The sequence below is a fragment of the Hoplias malabaricus genome, chromosome 9, assembly GCF_029633855.1.
Source record: "Hoplias malabaricus isolate fHopMal1 chromosome 9, fHopMal1.hap1, whole genome shotgun sequence".
Lineage (NCBI taxonomy): Eukaryota > Metazoa > Chordata > Actinopteri > Characiformes > Erythrinidae > Hoplias > Hoplias malabaricus.
Genome location: NC_089808.1, coordinates 33,671,664 through 33,679,511, shown reverse-complemented (window position 1 = coordinate 33,679,511; position 7,848 = coordinate 33,671,664).

The window sequence follows — 7,848 nt, the reverse complement described above, 5'->3', positions numbered from 1 at the left end:
TTCTTAAGTGAAGGGTTCAGGCTATTATATAATAACCCACTTAATATTAAAAATAAAGAAAGGTTTTGAAATGGCAATGCACAAATAAGTAGAACAGTTTTTTTGTTTTTTGTGCATACATTCATTCATTCATTATCTGTAAGTTCAGCTTATCCAGTTCAGGTTCACGGTGGGTCCAGAGCCTACCTGGAATCATTGGGCGCAAGGCAGGAATACACCCTGGGGGGGGCGCCAGTCCTTCACAGGGCAACACAGACACACACACACACATTCACTCACACCTATGGACACTTTTGATCTACCTACCAACGTGTGTTTTTGGACTGTGGGAGGAAACCGGAGCACCCGGAGGAAACCCACGCGGACACAGGGAGAACACACCAACTCCTCACAGACAGTCCTCACAGTCCTCACGAACAGCACCCGGAGCGGGAATCAAACCCACAACCTCCAGGCCCCTGGAGCCGTTTGACTGTGACACTACCTGCTGTGCCACCGTGCCACACTTGTGCATACATTATAACTGCATGTTATGAATGACCAGTCTTAAGTTTGATTTTCTTTTGCAGAGCACAAGGCTTTGAGTTTAGGCAAGACTTCTTACTGGAGGTGAGGAATTCCCTTGAAAAAGCAGCCTCCTTCCAGAACGCTTTGCTGCTGCTGGGGGAGCCAGGTTCTGGAAAGAGCACTATCATGGCCAAAGTGGCAGAGCTCATACCCACATGGATACCAGGGTGGGCAAACAGAAGGCACTGCTGAAGTCCAATATTAATGCATGAAATATATTTAAACCTTATTTTAGTCCGGCTATTTTAGTTCTTTATTTATTTCTGTCTAATCTCAGAGATGTGAAGATGCTGGTGTGTTTTGTTGGGCTAACATCGAACAGCAGAAATGTGCGCCTTCTCCTCCAGACACTTTGCACACAGATAGCTGACAGCTACTGCAAAAACACTGAGATATCTGAGGTAAGTAGGTGTGTTAATAGAGAAAATATATAAGTAATCAATGGTGAAAAATGGGGGAAATGAATAAATTAAAAAAATAAAAGATTGTGGACTGTTTTTAACCAGTGCTTTTTCTGCAATCTATTTCTGTATCAGAAAAGCCTCTCCATCTAATCCCAAATCTACTGAAAGATAGTCCATCACTATAGAATATTGTTACCCTGCTCCACAGCCCAGAGGGTCTTTCTGCCCTTTTACCCCATGCTTGGAATTGGGTGTGATGAACATTTGTTTATGTGGCTGCTCCAGAGTGGCAAAGACTCAATGCTTTTGCTCTATAGTGTGTGTGTGTGGAACTGAATGCAGTTGTAGTTGGCAGTAATATGAGCAAATGTTTACTTGAGTATGTCATTGTCCTTCACAGCCTTTCCCTCAACTGGTGAGAGAGTTTCACTCATTGCTGGTGTTGGTTAAAGAGGACAGGCCTCTGGCTCTAGTACTGGATGGTTTGGATGAACTGAGTGAGGAACATGAGGCTGATCTATCATGGCTATACACTCCTCCACCTCCACATATCTACATCATCCTCTCTGCTAGCACAAACTCGTCTTCTGCCCACTTACTACAGGTGCTCTTAAGAGGGTCATTTGGTGAAATATCACGTTTTAAAAAATCCCCCCAGTACACAAATATAGCTGATGTAAAGTCAGAAGTTTCCTTCTTTAGCTATAGTATGATGTTTTTGCAAATAAATGTCCCAGTATATGGCACTGTGCAAGCTTTATATATGAATCATTTGGTAGAAAAGGTGTTGTGTTAATTAATAAGTGAAGTTGTGGCCCGAGCCCCTGGAGACTGAAAATAAAGCCAAGACTGCTACATGAGTCTGTTCTATTCCTGAGTACCTTTGGCATGAACTCAAAGAGAAACACTTGGCAAAGGCACACTGAAAGGCTGGGGGAGTGTGAAAAATGTGAGAGGGAAAAGTATGGTAGCCCTGAAGTGCCAAACTTCAAAAAGGAATAGCATGAAAATAAAAAACATCCACTTTTAAAAAAAGAGAGCAACTACAAATTTGACCAAATACAAAAAATGAGAAAAAAATTGCCCCCTCACTTAAAAAAAGAAGCAATAAAAATAAAACAAAATGCGTATAAAATGATAATTTTAAAATGGCTGCCATCATTCTGCAAAGCTTTTTCTTCCAGGAAAAAATTAATTAATTAATTACAAATTAACAAATAAATAAATAAATAAAAAAACACATAAATAAATAAAACAAATAAAAAAAAAACCATCTCTGTGCAGAATGTTTCTTCAATACCATCAAAAATGTCAGTAAAGTCACAACAAACATGGCTGACGTGAGAAGTAACCCTGTTATGGAATTTACTTTTTTCTCTTTCTAGTTATCTGTTTCTTTATATAATCCCAATAAATGCAACATAAACCTAACCATAGTGAGCTTACCAGGCTGAAATAGGATTACTGTTGTCCAGTTTCTTATTTTCTCTTCCAATGTTAATGCTGCAGCTTTGCTGAGTGTAATGAAATATACCATACATTTTTCAATCAGAGGACTGTTTTATCCTCTTTAATAATTTTCCGGGTAAAATCTCCTCTCAGAACCTTGATTCTTTAGCGTCATAGCTCAAGTGTATAATGCCTATTCATATATTCCAATGTCATACCTGTTCCCCCATACTCTCTCCATGTATTTATTTTACCTTACTTGATAAACTTACATCTTATTTTCTCCGGACTCTCTTTCTCAGTCCCATGCTAAGGTCCCAGTCCTCTCTGTGCCTCCTCTGAGCAGTGTGGAGATCACAGCAGGTTTGGCCTCCAGGCTCAAGTCTGATTCTCGTTGTCTTCAGGCGGCTCAGTGGAGCCTCTTACTACAGCGGTGTCTGTCCTGCCCTAGCCCTCTGTACCTCAGGACGGCCTACAATCAGAGCCGCAGCTGGAGCTCCTTCACTGCCCCAGAGCAGCTCACTATCCCTGGGCAGCTGCAGCAACTCCTTCAGGCCATACTTGTTCAGCTGGAGCGAGAACACGGAGAGCATCTTGTGCGTCGAGCTACCTCTCTGATCTCTCTCTCTCGAGCTGGAGTCACAGAGGAGGAACTCCTGCAGCTTTTAGGCAGAGATGGACGTGTTGCCCAGGAGATGGCACAATTACACAATCAGACTCCCCCCACTTCAGGATTTGCCAGCGTGCCTTACATGCTGTGGGCCCGGCTCAGGAGGGACCTTGGGTATGACCTTACAGAAGTGGAAAGTGATGGGACGTGGGTCTTACGATGGACCCACACTGTATTCAGACATGTTGCAGTCCAGCGGTATCTAAAAACAGAAGATGCAACAAGGGCCATCCATGCAGACTTTGCAGAATACTACAGCAGTGATGCCCCTGACAGTAACATCTTCCAGCCATTAGCATGGAGCAGAGAAGAGAAAGGCAAAAGGTCTTATATCTTTAATTTGCGCAAGCTTCATGGCCTGCCCTACCACCTCATTCACGCAGGCCAAATTCTGTCTCTGCTGGACCAGTGTCTGTTCAACTATGAGTTCCTGCTACATAAGGTCTGGGGACTATCCATCTGCCATGTAGAGGAGGACCTGAAAGCTGCCATCATTCCAGATAAGTAAGATATTACATACAGACAGTAGGCTATACAAACAACGTAGAAATGTGTTTCACATTAGATGTATTGACTGGCACCCCCTCCAGGGTTTGTTCCAACCTTGCGCCCAATGATTCCGGGTAGGCTCCGGACCCACCGCGACCCTTATTTAAACAAATAGATGAGTGTTTAAAGAAAATGATTATAGCTATGGGGCGGCACGGTGGCACAGCAGGTAGTGTCACACAGCTCCAGGGACCTGGAGGGTGTGGGTTCGATTCCCGCTCCGGGTGACTGTCTGTGAGGAGTTGGTGTGTTCCCGTGTCCATGTGGGTTTCCCCACATGTTGGTAGGTGGATTGGTGACTCAAAAGTGTCCGTAGGTGTGAATGTGTGTGTTGCCCTGTGAAGGACTGGCGCCCCCTCCAGGGTGTATTCCCGCCTTGCGCCCAATGATTCCAGGTAGGCTCTGGACCCACCACGACCCTGAACTGGATAAGCGCTGACAGAAAATGAATGAATGAATGATTATAGCTATGTGTGTGTGCTATAGAGAGCTGGTGGATATAAATGTGTTGGCTGAGGCTCTCCATCTCTCTCGCTCCATTCTCCTGAAGGACCCATGTCAGCTCGCATCCCAACTGCTAGGCCGTTTACTCCACATCGCAGCTGAGGACAAGCCCATTGCCCCAGGTAGTCTCTAAGAACGTTTGGTTATATGGAATCTTTTTAACATGTCCATCATCCAGGTTTTCTTTAACTTTAAGAATTAAAAAGGCTGTTTTTGTTACTGCAGCATTAGATTACATCAGATCTTTCATTCCAATTACTTCAACAACTGGCTGTCTGCAGAAACAATATGCACAGTAGTTGTATACATAGTTATGACATCACAAATATGTTAAATGAAAAAACAAACATATTTTACACCATAGTTTCCATATATTGATGTAATGACTGCAATGTGAATTTATAAAATGTTACCGAAATCCCTTTAATTCTAAACAAGTGATGAAAAAAAAAAGTAATGGATATGATCCAAAATTGGTATATCCCACTTCTTTTCTTCAGGAGACCCTCGGCGTTACTCCTACCTCCACACCTTATTAGCACAGTGTCAGCACTCATCCCTGCCCGTCCTGCTGCCCTCTTACAACTGCCTCCTGCCTCCAGGAGGACTTAAACACACTGTACTATCAGGTACCTCTGTGTTTTATTTCTACTATTCTTTCACTTTCCTCTAAACTGGATTTACAGCCAGTAGATCATTGCATTTTCTATAAACAAGTATGCCAGTGCCACCTGGACAAAGCCTCGTATCTTTTTGTCATTTTTAATTTTATGATGTAATTTGAAATGGCACGGTGGTGCAGCAGGTAGTGTCGCAGTCACACAGCTCCAGGGACCTGGAGGTTATGGGTTCGATTCCTGCTCCGGGTGACTGTCTGTGAGGAGTTGGTGTGTTCTCCCTGTGTCCGCGTGGGTTTCTTCCGGGTGCTCCGGTTTCCTCCCACAGTCCAAAAACACACGTTGGTAGATGGATTGGTGACTCAAAAGTGTCCATAGGTGTGAATGTGTGTGTGTGTGTTGCCCTGTGAAGGACTGGCGCCCCCTCCAGGGTGTATTCCCGCCTTGCACCCAATGATTCCAGATAGGCTCTGGTCCCACCACGACCCTGAACTGGATAAGCGGTTAAAGATAACGAATGAATGAATAAACAGACAGTGATACATGATATATTTTGAAAAACATGCAAGATCATTGATAATTTCTGCTGCTAATATGTTTGCTGTGATCCATCCCTGGCTATAGGTCACATGAGTCCAGTAACAGCATTGGCTTTCGGTCATCACCATGCTGTGTCCTGCTCAGTCGATGGAACTCTTAAACTGTGGAGATTGGATAAAACAGTGGCCATGGCCAGAACCTTGCCCAGGTCAGAGAAATTTAACCGGGACTGGGCAGCTGACTCTCTCACCCTGTGTCTAGAGGACAGTGTCTTAGCACTGAGAATGGGTCACCGGCTCCAGGTGCGTGAGGTGGAGTCTGGAAAGGTTCTGTATACAGACAGTGAGTCACTGGAGGTTCCTGTAGTTACATCCACGAGTGATGGGCGACTTCTGGTGGCCTTTTATGATGGGAGTCATATAGTGAAAGTAAGACATTAGCACACATACGTTACCATGTTTTATTGAGATTGAAATTAAGACAGAGAGTGTGAGATAGAAAGTGTCTCTGTCTATACTCACCTCTCTCTCTCTTTCTCAGGTGTTGGATTTAGCAGCGTCCTGCTCACTGTTGCACTGTGTGAGTGTAACAATGGGCAGTGACCCCATCCACAAAGACAACTCCATCCTGCTCTCCCACAACTCTGTCAAAGACCATGTCCTCTTTGCATACAGGTTAATATCTACAGGTTAGACACTGTGTATGTTAGGTAGAATGAGGTATTTAATAAAAGGGGATTAAAAAGCCAAAGCTGCACTGGATTTGGTTTTGAGTTCATGTTCATGCAGAGCACACAATGCGTGCACACACACACACAGCTATGGTTTATTAATTGTCATATTGCATTTTGCTCTTAAGTAATATCACATCTCCAGTCTGCAGTCATGTATGGAACGAGACAATGGACTGATTTCCATTGTCTGGTCTTGCAGTGGCCTATTCTATTATTGAAAAGGATTCTGCTTCTCATCCCACGTGTATGTGTGTGTGTGTGTGTATCTCTCTCACATTCAAAACACACACACGTGCCCAGACACACGCAAGGCCAGTAATGTGAGACAAAGTTTGTCATTAAAGAGTAGTGGATAGTGAGGCCAAATGGCAGAATGCCCAGTGATGATGCCAGTGCCAGGTCTTCCACTTTTAATTATTATACATTATTACAGTGATGTTATTCATTTTTAATTACATTATATTAAAAATGTATTAGTGTATTCATACCTATGGCTAAAAAGGCCGGTCTCACTCATGAGTGAAACCAGACTAGCGTTTCTTAGGAAGCATTACACTGTTGTGGATCAATGGAGAGGTGTTGATATGGTAACATGGCAGTGGTGGAGAGAATGAGAAAGTGCTGGGTAAGGCTTATTAGTAGGCTGTTTGAGTTTGAAATGAGTCTGTTATGGCCTGTGGAAACAGGGATATGACGGTAAAGCTTTTAACAGAGTTCCCTGACACCAGGTGTACTGCTCTAATGTGTTTTACTGTGGAATCCCTCTCGTTCTTTCTTCCTCTTAGGAGTGGTGGAGAAGCTGCTGTTTTCAGTGCTAGATCAGGGTCAGTGCTGGCTACTGTTAAAGCCCAGCAACAGGCTGCCTCCATACAGGCTGTAGAAATGAGCTCTCAGTATTTACTGCTTTTCTGCAGGTAACAGCAGACACTAACAGTTAAATTGCACTTATAATGATGTGAAAGTGTGATCTATACATTTCAATACACATTACATGACTGTATTACACCTGTTGGTCAACTGTTCATTCAGAAATCCAACAATTCTCAAATGAGTATGACTCCAGTTTACTACAGTCACTACTGAGAATGCTGGATTACTAGATATTGCTAGAAAGATTTGATAGTGTTCAGCCACATAAACTTAAGTGAGGTCAGGTACTGATGTTGGATGGATTTTGATAAGCATTTTGTAAATGTATTTATATAATAATGCTATAAAATATTTATCATTATTTAACGGTTACAACTGAAGAGAGAACTGAGACCCTGAACTGGATGAGCAGTTACAGACATTGAATGAAACCCACTCTCTCTTCTCTCATTTAAGGTATCCCTATAAGAGTCACAGTGATATAATACACATTGAGCTCTACAGCACAACTACTTTTCAGTATCTGCGCTCCATTCTGGGCTGCAGCCAGGACTACATTTCCAAGGTTATTGTCAACAAAGGTGGGACCCACGCTGTGGCCTTTTGCCCTTCCCCTCACAGTGGCACCACAGAGTTCATCACCTGGAATCTAGAGACAGAAGATCATAAACACATGGCTCGCTTCCCCGGGCTTCTGACTGCAGGTCACAAAGATTATAGGGCCTTCTATGTAATGTACCCTGCCCAGTCTGGGGCCTACTTTGGAAACTTGAAATTTGACATTCTGATTCGCTAATGCCGGGATCAGACTACACGAATTAAGCCCAATTTTGTCGTATCCGACAAATTTCGTGTTTCGTAACCAAATCTGAACATCAGGGGCGAGTTTTAATTTTTGTATCATTTCGCCTAGTCTGACATATCCTGCGGCATGTTCCTTGACGA